Raw genomic sequence first — 19,318 nt, 5'->3', positions numbered from 1 at the left:
AACTGAAGGACAGAGGAAGAAAACAGCACTGGTGCCGTCTCAAGGTCAAGCAGACATACCAACTGCAGGGGAGCCAAACTTGGAGATTTGATGAATCAAACACCACAAACTAGAATAGTGTATGTCACTTTTTACAGATTCTAGGACACATTAAAACTAGGGAGTTCTTTTTCAAACATACTGTATTTTCTCGTGTCATCAATTAAATTCAAGATCTCTTGTGTTAGACAAGGATTTTTATGGGACATTTCTTGTTGCCTATTTCACCTTCTGGTGCCTTCACTACTTTATCTCTCAAAGCTACACAATCGTTTCCTATTGTAGTCCTGTCTCTTGTTGTAGTCATTTTCTAATACCTCTTCTGAAACTTTCAACAATGTCTACTTCTTTCAATTTATTAAAGTTTCATCTCTTTAATTTCTTGCCTTTCTGCAATTATTTTTAGTTCAATCTGCAGTACATAATCAGTATATTATGGTCAGATCCTGCTCCTGTACGTATTTTCAGTTTAAAGTCTTGTTATGAAATCTTTTTTTTACCACTGTGCACTCTGTCTGGACCCTCCCGACATGTGTAGGTGTCTTCCATATATACACTATTGATCAAAAGTATCCAGACATCCCTACATAATCCGGATTTGACCACTAGATGCCACGAGAGGCGTACCAAACACTATAAATTGATACTGGGAATATTCTGTTGCCAGTAGAGACGCACTAACAGCAGAATAGGTCAGCAAGGAGATCTCAGTGGCTTTCATTGTAGATGTCTCCTGAATAACAAATCCATCTGGGACATTTCAACCCTTCTAAAGCTGCCCAAGTTGACTATTGATCTGACTGACGTGGAAACGCAAAGGAACGACCACGCCTAAAACAAGAACTGTTAGGGACAGGGACATCGAGCATTGCCATGAACGGCTGTAAAATATAGCAAGAAATCATTGAAAAATAAAGAGCTATGAGCACTCTAGAACTCTAACTAGCACAACGCTTGTGCGTAGGCAGCTGTAGAGAATGGGGTACAGTGCTCAAGCAGCTCCCAAAAAACTACACATTTGTGAAGTCAGTGGTAAGCATCGCCTGAGGTAGTATAAAGAGCACCGCCACTGGACAGTGGATGACGGGAAACTAGTGATCTTGAGTGATGGATCACACTATGCCCCATGGCAATCCCATGGAAGGGTTTGGATTTGCCAAATACCTGGACAACGTTTCTTCCCATCATGTGTAGCGCAAACAATATAATATGGAGGAGGTGGCGTTACTCTATAGGGATGTTTTTGATGGTTAGGATGTGGTCACCTTATTCCTCTTAAGAAAACGCTAAATGTGGAAGGATAGAAATACATTTTACTGTGTACAGTATAAGAACAGTCCTGAGAAAATAGTTGTTTTCAGCATGACAATTCACCCTCTCATAAAGCGTTATCTGTAAGCCAATGGTATGTGGACAATAACATTCCTGAAAAGCACTGGCCTGCTCAGAGTCCCAATTCGAACCCAGTGGCACACGTTTGGTATTAGTTAGAACGCCGACATCGCGCCAGACCCCAGCCTCAAACATCATTACGTTCTATAGTTTCGGCTCTTGAGGAAGAACGAGCTGCCATTCGTCCACAGACATTCAGACACATCATTGAAGGTGCCCCCAGCGGAGTTCAAGACGTCATAAAGGCAAGGGTAAATGCACTGTCCGAACAGGCCTTGGAGGGCCCAATGGTACCGATCGGCTGCCGTGTTATCCTCAACCCACAGGCGTCACTGGAGGCGAATATGGAGGGACATGTGGTCAGCACACCGCTCTCCCGGCCGTATGTCAGTTTACAAGACCAGAACCGTCACTTCTCAATCAAGTAGCTCCTCAGTTTGCCTCACAAAGGCTGAGTGCACCCCGCGTGCCTACAGCGCTCGGCAGACCGAATGGTCAACCCTCCAAGCGCTAACCCAGCCTGACAGCGCTTAACTTCGGTGATCTGACGGGAACCGGTGTTATCACTGCAACAAGGCCGTTGGCTAAGGGTAGATACACACCATATTAATGCCCACTAATACGTGCCCAGATTGTTTTGATTAAATAACGCGAAAACTTCTTTCATAGTTTTTCAACCAAGTGTTAGCAATCTATAAATTGTGCTCTGTGCATAGCTTAAGCTAGTAGCTTCCCATTTTACGAGGGCAGTTCAATAAGTAATGCAACACATTTTTTTCTGAAACAGGGGTTGTTTTACTCAGCATTGAAATACACCAGGTTATTCCCCAATCTTTTAGCTATACAACACTATTTTTCAACGTAATCTCCATTCAATGCTACGGCCTTACGCCACCTTGAAATGAGGGCCTGTATGCCTGCACGGTACCATTCCACTGGTCGATGTCGGAGCCAACGTCGTACTGCATCAATAACTTCTTCATCATCCGCGTAGTGCCTACAACGGATTGCGTCCTTCATTGGGCCAAACATATGGAAATCCGACGGTGCGAGATCGGGGCTGTAGGGTGCATGAGGAAGAAGTTTTGTGAGCTCCTCTCGGGTGCGAAGACTTGTGTGAGGACCTGCGTTGTCATGAAGAAGGAGAAGTTCGTTCAGATTTTTGTGCCTACGAACACGCTGAAGTCGTTTCTTCAATTTCTGAAGAGTAGCACAATACACTTCAGAGTTGATCGTTTGACCATGGGGAAGTACATCGAACAGAATAACCCCTTCAGCGTCCCAGAAGACTGTAACCATGACTTTACCGGCTGAGGGTATGGCTTTAAACTTTTTCTTGGTAGGGGAGTGGATGTGGCGCCACTCCATTGATTGCCGTTTTGTTTCAGGTTCGAAGTGATGAACCCATGTTTCATCGCCTGTAACAATCTTTGACAAGAAATTGTCACCCTCAGCCACATGACGAGCTAGTAATTCTGCACAGATGGTTCTCCTTTGCTCTTTATGGTGTTCGGTTAGACAATGAGGGACCCAGCGGGAACAAACCTTTGAATATCCCAACTGGTGAACAATTGTGACAGCACTACCAACAGAGATGTCAAGTTGAGCACTGAGTTGTTTAATGGTGATCCGTCGATCATCTCGAACGAGTGTGTTCGCACGCTCCGCCATTGCAGGAGTCACAGCTGTGCACGGCCGGCCCGCACGCGGGAGATCAGACAGTCTTGCTTGACCTTGCGGCGATGATGACACACGCTTTGCCCAACGACTCACTGTGCTTTTGTCCACTGCCAGATCACCGTAGACATTCTGCAAGCGCCTATGAATATCTGAGATGCCCTGGTTTCCCGCCAAAAGAAACTCGATCACTGCCCGTTGTTTGCAACGCACATCCGTTACAGACGCCATTTTAACAGCTCCGTACAGCGCTGCCACCGATCGGAAGCCAATGAAACTATACGAGACGAAGCGGGAATGTTTGAAAATATTCCACAAGAAATTTCCGGTTTTTTCAACCAAAATTGGCCGAGAAAAAAAATGTGTTGCATTACTTATTGAACTGCCCTCGTATTGCTTTCTCTCACTCCATCTTCTCCTACTAATCCGACTGCTATTCCTTCTCTTCCATTTCCTGCTACGGAATAACCATGCTCCACCACAATGAAATTTTCGCCTTCCTTCATAATGTCTTATATTTGATGATACATTGTTTCAATCTGTTCATCATCTGCGGAGCTAGCTGGCATATGAACTTGTGCTACTGAGGTGGATGTTAGCTTTGTATCTGTCTTGAATACAATGAGTATGCCGTTCGTGGTAGATTATCCAAATTCCTCTTTTTTTATACATTTTTAGACCTACTCCTGCATTCCACCTATTTGATTTTCTGTAGATAATCCATCACCCTCCCGATCATAAGTCTTTTTCTTCCTGAGACTGTTCTTCACTAATTCCCGCTGTTACTAAATTCAAATTAAATAGTTGTTGTTGTTGTTGTTGTGGCCTTCAGTCCTGGGACTGGTTTGATGCAGCTCTCCATGCTACTCTATCCTGTGCAAGCTTCTTCATCTCCCAGTACCTACTGCAACCTACATCCTTCTGAATCTGCTTAGTGTATTGATCTCTTGGTCTCCCTCTACGATTTTTACCCTCCACGCTGCCCTCCAATGCTAAATTTGTGATCCCTTGATGCCTCAAAACATGTCCTACCAACCGATCCCTTCTTCTAGTCAAGTTGTGCCACAAACTTCTCTTCTCCCCAATCCTATTCAATACCTCCTCATTAGTTACGTGATCTACCCACCTTATCTTCAGCATTCTTCTGTAGCACCACATTTCGAAAGCTTCTATTCTCTTCTTGTCCAAACTGGTTATCGTCCATGTTTCACTTCCATACATGGCTACACTCCATACAAATACTTTCAGAAACGACTTCCTGACACTTAAATCTATACTCGATGTTAACAAATTTCTCTTCTTCAGAAACGCTTTCCTTGCCATTGCCAGTCTACATTTTATATCCTCTCTACTTCGACCATCATCAGTTATTTTACTCCCTAAATAGCAAAACTCCTTTACTACTTTAAGTGTCTCATTTCCTAATCTAATCCCCTCAGCAGCACCCGATTTAATTTGACTACATTCCATTATCCTCGTTTTGCTTTTGTTGATGTTCATTAAATAGTTGTCTGCTTAAATTCTACAACCTTCCTACCTGAATCTAACAATCTGCTTTCTAATATTCTATAACCTTCCTACCTGAATCTAGTATTCTGCTCCCTGCCCACAGGACGCAACTTTCGTTTTGCTTGATGACATCTTCCCGAGTAGTCACCATCAGTAGATCTGGATTGAGGACTTTTTATCTGCGGAATGTTAGTTCCAAGAAGATGCCATCATCGTTAAATCGTGCAATAGACCTGCATGTCCTCGGGTAAAAACAACTGTAGTTTCCTGTTACTTTCCGCCGTTCATAATACCAACATAGTAAGACCATGATGGCAGATGTTACAAGGCCAAATCAGTTAATCATCTAGACTGTCGCCTCTCTCTTGCAATTGAAAAGCTGCTGTCCCGCTCAGGGAACACATGTTAGTGTGGCCTTTCCGCAGATAGCACCCCAATCCGGTTGCACCTACGGTACGGCCATGTGTACCGTCGACTCACAGGAGTCACCACGTCTTGGCAAAGTGCATGGTTCGTGGGGGGAGTGTAACCGTATCTTTAAATAAACTACAATTTAACCTGGATTGACTTGAAGGATTACCAGCTTTTTATTTTGTAGCTGTGCCTTTTTCCATACACTTTACTTTTCCCCTTAAAATAACAATTTCAATTTGCGAAAATACTCTGAAGAGTGTAGCAAAAAGCAAATAGCAACTGATGCAATAAAAATTTTATTTTTCTGTAGCGAACAGGAGGGCAAGTAATTCTATCTGGCTCTCAAAGTAAATCAAACCAAACACCATTAATTAGTTGTCCAGTTCCTCAAAATGTAGAATGACTAAAACTTAAAACCACCTGTTATATCACATGCTTAGCTTAGGGCTATAGCATACCAGTAGCAGATTTTTGTTTTTCAAGCTTTTCACTTTCTGCAAAGTGGTAAAGTTGAGCTGTTTGAGATGCAGCCTGATGTAGAGCTCGTTTTCTTCGTCCAGACTGGGACAGAGTGCTTCCCAGTTGAATGGTGGTGCTGGTGGTGAGTGTATGCATGTGGGGGGAGGGGTGGGATGGTGGATTGTTCTCAGCTCTTTACTTCCTTATGAAGCCTGTCTTCCGTTATAAGTCAGAGCTTGACTTACAACTTAGGAACACCTCCTAAAACCATAGATCGAAACCAAGGGATTAATGCTGTCTTTAATTTTTTCTCTCGCACGTGTCCCACACAAGAACAATAAACATTATTTTGTGTACGTGTATCTGTGAGTGTTAATGGAGGTTCAAACTCTCATGTTTCTGCACTTACTGATCTGTACAGACAGTGTTTGTACTGACAAATCACTGTGTGTCAATGAATCGCAGAGTGAAATATTTGTCTGGTTGGTTGGTTGCTTGGAGGTGGAGACCAGACAGCGAGGTCATCGGTCTCATCGGATTAGGGAGGGATGGGGAAGGAAGTCGGCCGTGCCCTTTCAAAGGAACCATCCCGGCATTTGCCTGAAGCGATTCAGGAAAATCACGGAAAATCTAAATCAGGATGGCCAGACGCGGGATTGAACCGTCGTCCTCCCGAATGAAATATTTGTCTGTGTTGTGGTCTGTGTTCGATCTGTGCGATTTTTGGCAGCGCTTGAATTGCCACCGATCGTGTTCAGATAAATCCGTACAAATCTGAACACGTAAATGCTACGCCGGCCACGTTGTAGAGATAATGCTCAGTCTCTGGATCTGTTTGAACCTGTTCAGCATTGTTTTACGCTATGGTTTTCTGCTAAGGTCTAGCTATGAGTAACTCTCCGCAATCTTCACGTACTTATGCACTTAAATCGGTGATTGAATCCATAGAACTGAAAACACCATAGCCAAGTGTCTGGAAAATTAAGAGCAATGATCACAATGACAGCAATAAAAAATGGACTACGAGAAATTTGTTTACAGACTTAAAGAAATCGAACCCAGTGTGGATACTGAAATAGCTGTAAAGAAAATTAACAACTTCCGGATCGCGTACAGAAAGGAACTGAAGAAAGATCGGCAGTATAAGCGCTCAGATTCTGCAAGAATTTACGTGTACAGTCCAGCGTTGTGGTATTATGATTTTCTATCCTTCCTATGAGATCGAGAACTGCCATGGCCATCATTGTCAAACATCGATGAAGTATCACAATATACAGTAAATGACATAGTTTACCTGGTTATAACATACTTGTTTTAATTAACATACTGCAGTTAAGTACAAATACACTACAAATGACGTTGTACAAAAGACAGCAGATGTTATAATGAATGCTATGTTATATCAAACCCATACAGTTGTGCGATATGTAGAAGACATTCCATTTCACGGCATACTCAGAAGAGAGTTTAAATCACTTAGTCGTATATAAAGGTGTGGAATATGAAACAAACATTTCTCGATCGAACGTACGTTCTGAAGAACGATTTCTACTTTACCTATTCGCAAAAATGCTATTGGATTTTCCTCGGTAACAGGAGTGTCCAGGTCTGTGACGGTAATGTAAGAAGAAGCGCAAGAAATTTTACGGTATTATCTATGTCTTCTGGTTTCAAGGCAATAGGTGTATGGAAAGGTATGAATATGGTATATAAAACTACAAACGTGTTTTCCACAACTCGTCGAGACCTTGGCAACAAGTAATTGTTGCGTTAGCTGTACCCAATGAAACTAAATTGTGGAAACCTTTATAGTTAAAATAGTTTGATTCACTACCCATTAGTAAGTGCGAAAGCTGTATTGTGGTTGGGAAGGTGTAAACAAGGAATCAATACTACAGACCAGACGTGGAGCCGGTGGTTGCGGAAATGGTCAGCTTAAACGAACGTGAGCGTAGAAGGGTCCCTAAATAGAGCAAAGTCGATGACTTGTCCAACATCTGTTGTGACAAACATCTCGTGTCTCAAACTTATATGTACACTGATAGAAGAAAATCGCAAAACCAAGGTGAAGTTGTGCGACGTAAACGAAAGCTGGTATGTGTGTTTCTACTTATTAAAGATGATGTCTGTTCAAATTTCGCGTCAGTCGTATAAGAGCGACGCTAGTGGCACCACTATGAGGATGCAAATCGAGTTTGCTGTATATATACGCTGTAACGGTCGTGAGCGTTAGTTAACTTTCAGATTGGACGTGGTGAGTTGATGTTAGTGAAGAATATCTGCAGCGCGCCAAAAGTGGCATTATCAACAACTCACTGAGTGCGAATGAGGTCCGGTGGATATTCCTCCTTCGATACCGCAGAATGACTTGACAGGAATGTAACCATTGAACACGACTGCTGGCAGCGGAGCTCGCGAGTATGTACGGTCCCAAGAAGACGGCGTTCATGGCAGCGACGTGGTACTACCGACAGGAAGACTATCGTGTTTAGCGTATGGCTCTGGCGCATCGTTACTACATCTGGAGCAGCAATGTGAGCAGCAGTTGGCACCACAGTAACATAAGGAACTGTTACAAATCGGTTACTTCAAGGACACCACCGACCAGAAGTCCTGTAGCGTACATCCACTGACCCCAGACCATCACCATTTACGACTTTAGTGGAGTCGAGCGAGAGATCCTTGGAGAGCAGGATGGAGGTCTGTTGTCTTTTGCGATTAAAGCTCGTTCTGCCTCGGTTCCAGTGGTGGTCTGTGTCTGTGTTTGTTAGAAAGAGACCATCTGAAGGCCTGGAACAACCTGTCTGCGTGCTAGACACACTAAACCTACACCTGGAGTTATGGTCTGGGATGCAATTTCGTATGACAGCAGGAGCTCTCTAGTGGTTATCCCACAGACACTGACGGCAAATTTGTACGTCAATATGACGATTCGACCTGTGGTGCAGCCATTCATGAGCAGTATTGCAGACGGTGTTTTTCAACAGGATAACGCTCGCCCGTATGCCGCTGTTGTAACCCAACAGGCTCTACGAAGTGTCGACATGTTGCCTTGGCCTACTCGATCACCAGATCTGTCTTCAATCGTGCACTTATTGGCCATCATCGAATGACAACTCTCGCACCCTTCACAATCAGCATTAATCTTCCTTTTATTGACCCACCAAGTGCAACCAGCATGTAACTCCATCAGAAAATCTGACCTCCGGCACCTGTATAACACAATGCATGCACGCCTGCATGCTTGCATTTAACATTCTAGCTGTTACACTGGTTATTAATGCACCAGCATTTCACATTTGCAGTGGCTTATCTCGTATTTACATTAACCTCTGATCTTCCAATGTTAACAACCACTTACACGTTACATAGGCAAACTTATTCCCGGAATTTCATTACTGTACATCAATTATTTTTTAGTGTTTCAATTTTTTTCCGTTAGTGTAGCAGATATGCTGAATTATATGTAGATTATAACTATACAGCGTTTTACCATTTTTAGAAGAAATAATAAAAGCAGATTTTCTAATGAAACAATATGTTATTCGAAAATTTCTTGTTTATTGCCTCTCGAGTCTTCTAACAGATTTTTCGAATCGTGAAGAATTCGAGTCGGAACCTGAGAACCCGTATGTTTCTAAATAAAATTTTATTTTTCCCAAAGCTAGATCTAATCCACCAGTAAATGTTAGGACAATAGTGTGGCTTGTTTAAAGATGTCAGTATCGGCCGAGTAATGCTTGATAACATTTATTCTCTTAAAAGCAGCGCTCGGTGGTATTGGAATCATTGGTGTTTCTCAAAAAAGGTTTCGGTTTGTCGGTTACTTATATTGATGTCCCACTGATCACGTTCGCCACCATACTATGATGCGGACAAGAAAACTGTTTTAGTTTCTCAGTGATGGTTTAGTTTTGTTCTACATCTGTTATACATTTATTGCATGTTTTCATGTTTAATACGATTATTTTACACGTACACACACACACACACACACACTCACAGAGAGAGAGAGAGAGAGAGAGAGGGAGAGAGAGAGAGGTTATCAGTACAGAAACTCTGCTATGGAGAAACTAGGGTTGTTCTCATTGTCTACAAGCAGTCAACATTTTATAATTTGTTCCACTTTTTACCTAAGTCAGGTTAAGTCATGGATACTGAAGGTTAAGTTTACTCCTAGTCAGGGCAGGCGCAAGGCACGTGCGAAACGTGCGGCCGCACGAGGCGGCAGTTTCCGAGGGGCGGCAAACCTGCGTCCCCCCCCCCACCCCCCACCCCCCCCACTCTTTTCTTAGGACAAACTCTACATTCATGCCCAAGAGAGGATTCGAAACCAAACCTCGGAGGGAGCGGCTTCAGGAACTGTGGTATGGCGCCTCGGCTGCCTGCCGGCCACCCTGTTGAACACAGGGAGGGAAGAGGACTAATTTCTTCCTCGCCACTGTGGCACGCCGGAGGAACAGAGAGGAGGAAGCAGTCTGGCGTACACGCCAGTATTCTTATGAGTGGAGCGCTGCCAGCTTGTTTTTACGCGCCATGCGTTTACTCACAAGTAATTTTGCAGAAGACGAAATCTAATTTGGAAATTCGAATGCAGTGTTCGATACTGCGGTTACATGTTAAGCCTGAAGCAATTTTGCTAAGGCCTTCAATGGCAGTTTCCGGGCGTTTTACTCTTCCCACATTATGGAAAAAAATGGTTGACCATTACTACAGTCAAACATGTCCAACACCTACAATGGCTAGAAGTACTCTGAATGGGTAAATACGCTGCGAGTAATTACAAGGGATAAAGACATTGCTAATAAGCCTGGCATAAGTTGGGTTTCGACTTACTTTTGAAAATTTTTGCTATCCGTTTCTGAGTGATAGTCGGACGTTTTCGTTTTTGAGCCATGAAACACCTGTCTCCGCCTGCATGAACAACAATTAAACTCTGACCGGCACTTTTGTTTGACAATACTACTCGCATACTATAACTTTGCTAACATTTATTTACCGTATGATGCGTGTGTATCCATGTTTCATCTTAGTAGAGTACTGGTCGCTTTGATTCTGATGAAAGCCTGAGAAAGTATGGTCTTTTAGCAACAATGTCCTCTCGTCCACACAAAACAAAACGTTAATTTTGACCCCTTCTAAAACCAAAATCCATAGACCGACATTGCTTCTAAGGGTTTCCTTGCTAGCTTTGAAGCTCATTTCTGTTTGACAAAAGTTGTGCAGTTTTCGCAAAGTTCGTATTTCTTTCTATTGCTCGTAATGCCATAGAAATTGCTGCCTGATAATACATTTATCCATATGATCGGTCACATACTTATTGTCAGCTTCTTGCTTCTTCTTCTTGGGCGCTAGTTTAACCGTAACCTCGCTGTACCTCGTCACGTGGGCTAGTTCCTGGCACTGCCGCGTCACCACTTCGCCTTTCCAAACAATAGGTATTGCTACGTTCTCGACATCGAAAACTACAGAATTCGTTTCGGTAGTTGGCCGAGGGAGTCAAGATTGGTTTCGTAAGAAGATTGCGTTTCGTAAGAAAAATTGCGATTGATTGCTTACATTTCCTACAGATTTTTTAAAATAAAATTCCACAAACGTTTTGTAAAAACAAAAAAATAAAAAAAGGGGGGGGCGGCAATTTAGCAACTCGCATGGGCCGGCACTTGGGCTTGCGCCGGCCCTGCTCCTAGTGTCATATTAATGAACACTATTGCTAGTTTCAATCTCTGCTCTGTTATTAACGGCATATTAGGCCTACATAAATAAATAAAGAATTTTTTAACTTGGCAGGCACTCAAGATGTCATTCAAGCACGAAGCGCAAATAATCCAAACTCCGACCTAGAAGTATAGGTTGTGATGTCATGTAGAACTTTTTCTGTGATATTAATGCAGAACCCATGTATAAATTATCTGAGTAGATATAGCTTCAGTAATTTATTTGCACACTGGCGCCGAAATGCAAGACTTGATGCAAATATTCAAAATGTAAGTTTCTTTATGCAAGTACAGTGTTTCCTGTAAAGCTACTCTGTGACCTGAGAGAGGGTTGCCCCCAGTTACTGGATATAAATTCTTATTTTTATTAGAATTTGTTGAGTAATCTAGGTAGGTGCAAATAATTTCATTAATGTTATTAAATTACCTCTATGACAGTTAATTATTTGTAGTCGATGCAACGTTTCTTTCTCCAACGAACGTCAAAATATTTAAATATTTCAACAACTGAAATGCGCTTGAAATGCGCTGTGCTCTTATTTCCGCCCGTATGCAATTTCCACCGCCCGCTTTAAGATTTCTCGAAGGAAACTAGCGAATATATCGTGAGTTTGTTATCATTTCATGTAATTCACAAATCTCTTTAGAAAAGAAAAGAGAAAAAACAAAATGACATAACATAATGCAAAGTGTGACACCGTACGTAGGCAACTAAATGTCAGAGAGCGTAGATGAATGTAATGTGACAATGTCAAGGGAGCATTGTAAATTACTTTCCACATCAGCCATATAGACATTGAACTATCCAAAAACTTGATAAATGTTACATTAATCACTTGTAAATTGGAGGAATGAAATAGTCTCTGCCTATAACTGCTGACTTTGACAGCGTTCTTCAATTGTTACAGTGGTAATTTGTGTAATTCCCTCACTATATAGCCTACATAAATGACTTTACAATGGACACCATTATATGACTGTACTGTCTGCATTTCCTATTTAACATAAGATAAATGACTCTCGTGTATTCCAAAACACAGCTCCGACGCCGTCTGCGAAATATCGTAGACCTCCTTTACGTAAATAGTATTCGCAGATACTACCCTAATGCGGCCGAACGCGAGAATAAAAACGCGCTGTATTTCACCGAAAAGAAAAGGTAATGATGACACAGGCTAAGGAATAAATAAATAAAAAATACATAAATAATTAAAAAAAACATGTTGTCTGGTTAATATGAAATACACTTCTCTCAGTACAAGCAAAATGTAATATTCGCTTGTTTTTTTCTGCAACGTCTGCGCTTCTTCGCCGAGCGAGACAACAGAGAGTGCGCACAGTCAGGAGCGTGTACGTCGCGAGTTCAAACACGAGCGCGCATATTAGTATAGAATGGAGGTAAAGCGCTGAAGTACTGCAGAAACTATCCGACTGCTTACTGGTTTTTATGCTGCCTTGAGCTTCACTAGTTTTTTAGGCCCTGCTACTTTTTTTTAAAGAAGAACTGCAAGGACATTATTATAGTGTAGATAGTGTGCAGTATGTAGTGCGCTTCATTAAGTTCTATACATAGCTGCTGTTGTTTTTCTTCACGTAATTTTGCTAAAATCTTACCCTATCTGTCTAACACAATACAGAGGCTATACTCTCACAGAGAATATTCGTCTTTCAGGGGGTAGTGTTCTTATTTTTTTACATTTAACTCACATGATCTTATCGTAATGGGAAGTAACTTTTGAAAGTGAATACTTCTGTACGTTTCAAACACACCTACAAAGCGGGCCCCGGTATATGCGATGCAGGTCACGTGTGAGCGTCTTTTGTGTCTATTTTGTACTGAACCAGGCAGTATAACATTCTCTGCAAGTTACAAATACCCATTTAATGTGTTACGACGACAGTGTATGAAGTTGGAGTTTGGTTCAGTTCGTCAGGGTATCGAGGATCTCCAGAAACCAATGTACCCAAGCTTCTGTATCAGAAAGGTGGGCAAATAAATTTGTATAATGGAACAGAATAGCTTTATTAACATACACTTTTGTGGCTATTGCCGCATGTTGCAAAAATTTGGTGGAGTACCCAATCATTCCTGACATTCACTGATGTTTTGTGATTCCTGTTTGTGGATGGAACTGGAAAAAAGTTCGTGTGTTTTTGTGTGTAGGTGCTAGCTGTATGTTTTATGTTGTGGGTACAGGTGATAAAGCCTCCCCGTACCTACATCTGTGCTCCAAAATTTACTGTATAACATGGCAAGTGGTACATAGTAATCCATTGCCTCAATTTGATTGGTAAAAGTCCATTCACCCATGTATGGTATTCTGTCCCTTTTATTTTGAACATCTCACATGTTCCAAGAAGGTTAAGGGCTGTCTGTTGTAAATTATTTTCGTTATTGAAACATATTTGTTCATTGTACTTGGTGTGTGTGTGTGTGTGTGTGTGTGTGTGTGTGATATTGTTTTAGAGGGGTTAATGTTGATTAGTATGTAATGCATTCCATTCCTGCAGGTGGAGGGGTGGTGTTCCCCCATTGTGCTCCTTTACTACATACTGCTTTGAATCAGTTGATCTTATGTAATTGGTGAGAATGCATCAGATATGTCAGAGGGCTAGTTCTTGTATTTAGACCGAGCGAGGTGGCGCAGTGGTTAGCACACTGGACTCGCATTCGGGAGGACGACGGTTCAATCCCGTCTCCGGCCATCCTGATTTAGGTTTTCCGTGATTTCCCTAAATCGCTTCAGGCAAATGCCGGGATGGTTCCTTTGAAAGGGCACGGCTGATTTCCTTCCCCATCCTTCCCTCACCCGAGCTTGCGCTCCGTCTCTAATGACCTCGTTGTCGACGGGACGTTAAACACTAATGTCCTCCTCCTTCTTGTATTTAACTTTTGCACTGCTTCTTCAGTGCCACAAAAATGCTTCCTTCTCTGTGGAAAATAAAAAAGTCACAGTGTTTCACATCAAATGTGTAGGGTGAGTTCACAACTCTTGTCATTTTGTTTTTACTCAAAAACAGTCAGATACTCTATAGTACAAGATCAGAGCCATTGTTGTGGTAGAGAAACCAATCCTTTGACAGCCACAGTGTCTCTCACAATCCTTTTAGCACTTGTAAGTAGTAAGTGGTAATGATGTTTAACTGTAGAACATAAACAATTAAATTCATAGTGTGATATCCTTCTATGTTTAAAAGAAAACCAATGTTGTTGTCAAGCTGTTTCACATCTGATTTGATTTCTCGAGTCTTGATGATGAAACTGCCTTTTACTTTGACTGGCTTGCTGGTTCCTCCTTTTATCCTACCAAAGCACAGCAACAGTTTCTGGTGCTGGTTCACCTGATGAAACATTACTCGATGTGAGTACAATGTTCTGTCATGCTCACAACTGTAAAAGTGCGAAGCACATGAATCAACTTTTAAATAAGAATTAGTGTGATCTAACTGACACCTCTACATGGATTAACAACAATGCATAACAGAGGCTACTTAGTAGGAGAATTTATCACTACTGCCCCTTCACCTGTAGAAAGGAATTCTTGTTATTTTTACCCCCCTCGTGCTGTTAAATTTTGCTGTGAACTGTGATGTTAATAAGAAGAGCGAATTCCGTTATTCTTGCAGATATGTTCTCCACATAATTATAGTCCAGAGAGGACTGTAAGCAGCTATAAGCTCTTTTTACTTGAAACTTCTGCATGCCAAACTGTTGTCACCATATTTAAGCAACACAAGCTCAAACATTTAACAATGTGGTCCTCTCTGTCTGTGATCTGTCTTCAGTCTCTCAGATACTCTGTATTACAGCTGATGGAGTAAAGGATGCATCAATGCTAATCAGATAAGTTGAATTTTGTGGATTCGATCTCTTACTCTCACAGCAGCAAGTACTGTTCTAATATCAGATGGATTTTCTTCTACAGACAGGTAGATGATTCAGAGAGATCACAGTGCGTCTGTTTTCCTAGTAGATCATTTGCAAACAACCCAGAAATCATAAACTTAACTGACACCTCAGTTGTTTTTATTTTATTGAAATATTGTTGTTTTTGTGATTTTTTATGTAATTTGTGGGAAGTAATGTGTCACTGAACACACATATAACAGAGAAGATCATTGAGTTTTGACCTGTATCCCATACAGTTCAGGATCCACGCTATCTAGATAGTAAGAAATGTTGAACATAAATCTGCAGTGAGTGTAAAGCCCATCTGGAAGAGAAAGTTAAACTATGAGATAAAGAATAAATACAGTAATTAAGAAAAATGAGAGAAACAGTGACAGTAAAATGAGGATTACGAGCTAACTGAGGGAACATTTGTGAAATAAGTGGCTAAGGATAGTGAACTGTGGTGCAATGCGAGAGGTGTTCAGGTAGATTAAGATCTGTGTGGCCCTCTATCAACTGCATGAAGTGAGACAGATGTTAATAGACTGAGCAGTGGTGCAAATTGTAGTCCAGTCACCTAGCCTTAGGTTTTCCATGGTTTCCCAAAATTGCATGAAGAAAATAGTCAACTGTTTCCGTGATAAAGGACTTAGTCATTTTTCCTGTCCCTTACCAATCTGAGCCTCTACCCAGTCAGTAATGACCTCTTTGCTCATGAGACATTGAAGTCTAATCTTCCTTTTTTATTATTATTAAGTCTTGGATGTTTACTGATAGTCGTTAAGACCTGATTTTACTAGTAGGTCAAAACAAGTGAATCTTAACTGATTTCCTTGCCAAATCCCATCAGTAAGAGTAAAATAGTCTTGGAACTTACCGTATTCCATTTAATCAAACGCATGAGCAGATAGACTAATCATCGGTGGTAAAATGCAACAAAATGTCTCATATAATTTTTCATAATAACTACTGCTTTTATCTAGGTACTGACTGCCTACAAAAATACATTTTGGAACAAGGAAGGTACTCGTTGATAGTTGCTTTTGCAGAGCCATAGCAGTCACAATGTTGACGTTATAATATTTATTTTATTTTATGGTTGATGACTGTAGAGCTCAAAATTTTTGTGGATATGTATGCTAGGGCTGTACCCTAAATCATAACACACATGTTGTCATATAAGTAATTTTTTATAAAAAAATTACTGTCACTGACGAAGCATGAGGGTAACCGTCCTGTCAAAATCTGCATTAATTAGTCTATTTATTTGCACTTTGACTCCCTTATTATAAAAAATTCACATGTACATTGTTCAAGGCAAGTAATATATAATACGAGAAATTATTATTTTTGGATGTGGTTTGCCACTAAAAGTAAAGAATGTGTACTGAGCACAGTCTACGATTACTACTAATTTATTGTGAGGGAGAAGTTCTTTACTTGTACAGCACAGTGTTATCTGAGGTGAGAGGAAGAAATTCTTTGGACATTAATTACTCTAACAAGTATGCCAGGAAATCCAGAGTCTCCACAAATTGAGGTAACCAGGCTTCTGTGCCATGGAGTTGCACAAATAAATTTTTATAATAGAACAGAATAGCTCTATTAATATACACTTTTGTAGCTACTACCACATGTTACAGAAATTTGATGAATTAACACACTTGCCCCTCTCTACACTCCACAAATTTTCCTGTTGCCTTTACTCTGCAACCAGCCATTCCTGTTGTTCACTATTGGGTTGTGCTTCCTAGAGACAGATCCAAATTTAATTTGGTACTTAATTCTACCGTCAAAGAAGATTACTGAAACACAAAAAATGGCTCTGAGCACTATGGGACTTAACATCTGAGGTCATCAGTCCCCTAGAACTTAGAACTACTTAAACCTAACTAACCTAAGGACATCACACACATCCATGCCCGAGGCAGGATTCGAACCTGCGACCGTAGCAGTCGCGTGGTTCTGGACTGAAGCGCCTAGAACCGCTCGGCCACCGCGGCCGGCACTGAAACACAAAATTGTTTGTAGCTTGTCAGTAAAATCCAAGGAAACCCAAGTCTGGACAGCTGTTGTCGTTCCATTCTGAACATTCCATTGCATAAAATGTTCTCAGTTTACCTGCCACGTAAAATTTTAATAAAATTCCAAGCTTTCTGTTATTGCCTCCATAATCATTGTCAGGGGATAAAACTGACTGCTATGAACTGGCAAAGCTCCCATTTTCCATTGTTTGAACTTTCCAGGCCAGATACATTTGGTACACCAGTTCCTCCTCGAACAATGGCCACTGTCAACCAACCATTTCCATGTGTGAATGTATCGTTAATATCTATGCTGAAATTGAGTCTGCATCCACAAAATACTGCTGGTCCATCTAGAAGGGCGTGTGCAGCGACAGATTTAATTGTGTTCTTCTTCTTGTCGGCAGCAGAGTCAAGTGGAGATTAGGAGGGACTCAAGAGAACATTTGTGAAACAAGTAAGAGAGAGCAGTGAATAAGCACATAATCCAATAGCCCTTGAGTTCAGTTCCACCTTGACAAGCCTCCATTTGACTCTGAGAAGCTTTTCTTGTTTGTCAAACAATGGAAAATGGGAGCTTTGCCAGTTCATAGCAGTCAGTTTTATCCCCTGACAATGATTATGGAGGCAATAACAGAAAGCTTGGAATTTTATCCAAATTTTACATGGCAGGTAAACTGAGAACATTTCATGCAATGGAATATTCAGAATGGAACGACAACAGCTTTATGAAAAGAGTAGATTGATACTCATCATACAGAGAAGACAGTAAGTAGCAGACAGGTACAACAAAAAGACTGATATACATTCACACAAGCACAACTAAGAGACACATGACCTCTGTCTACAGGCACCAACCAGCAACAGACAGTGGTCACATGTCTGTAAGCTATGTTTGTGTGCATGTGTGTGTGTTTTCTACTTCAGTAGAATGATTTTTGACTGAAAACTTAGATGTATAGCAATCTTTTTGTTGTGACTGTCTGAGACTCAGCCTCTCTTCCACATGGTGAGCAGCAGTTGATCCTTTTCATAACACTGTTCCCTTATTTTTCTTCATTATCATGTCTGTGTGTGAGATACAGCTCAAGCTACCCATCTTGTGAAGCTCTTTACCTCATTTCCTGTCACGTAGAAATTCAGTAATGTGATTGTAGCATTCTATGACAAGTGGAGCTTGTGAATCATAGTCTGGTGGTAACTACCTTTCAGACATGTAAAGAGCTCTTATTCATCATGCACAGTGTTTGCAATTTGTTCACACTGCACTCACACACTTAATTTAGAAGTGTATACCAGGAGAGAGATTTGCTTCGACATGTCATTAGTGGATTCATTTAGTAGACTTCTTCAGATGTTAATTATTTTTAACAGTACTACTGTCTAAAGTCTGGGCATAAAGTTGCAGGGTACAATACTGAGAATTTAATCATGTGATGATGTGTCACATGAGTGAATGCATATTTTAGATAGGTTTCTGTGAAATTCACAATAACACAGTTCAGAGTACCTACCTACACCAATACTGATTACAATGTCACACCTTCATATCTCAAAAGGCAAGTATACAAATGCAAGCAGTATGAGTGGCACTCGGAATATAGGCAGTAGAAATGAAGAATTTGTCTCTTTCATTGAACAATTAATTGGAAACTACCATAAAAAGTGAGTCCTGCAAACTGAAATTTTCAAATATGCTTGATTCATACTTCAAAACAAAGTCATCTCAGGTAGAACCTATAAACAGTAATTTTCCTTGAGAATGTCATTTGCCTACTTAACTCTGATGATAAATTTGTTGCTTGCATTGGCAGACTATGCTCCATTTTATACCATAGTTGAAATGGAACATTTCAGAGGTAGGAGTTTTCTTATTGTACATGTAAGGTTCAAGTTTCTCTTTATAACAGAGATAATTGATTAGTGATCTTAAGCTTTCCCAGTAAATAAACTGTTTATACACCAAGGTGAAAAACGTCATGGGATAGTGATATGCATCTTTACAGATGGTAGAAGTATCACATATACAAAGTATAAAAGGGCAGTGCATTGTCATGGGATAGTGATATGCATCTTTACAGATGGTAGAACAGTGATTAAAATGGGCAAACCAGAAAAGATGACAAACTGTGAAAGAAAACAACTACTACAAAAAACATAAAAATCCAGGAAAACCGCAGTATGTGGTAACAAGA

The sequence above is a fragment of the Schistocerca nitens genome, chromosome 3 (assembly GCF_023898315.1).
Source record: "Schistocerca nitens isolate TAMUIC-IGC-003100 chromosome 3, iqSchNite1.1, whole genome shotgun sequence".
NCBI lineage: Eukaryota > Metazoa > Arthropoda > Insecta > Orthoptera > Acrididae > Schistocerca > Schistocerca nitens.
The sequence above is the reverse complement of the archived record's forward strand: the minus strand, read 5'-3'. Positions refer to the sequence as shown.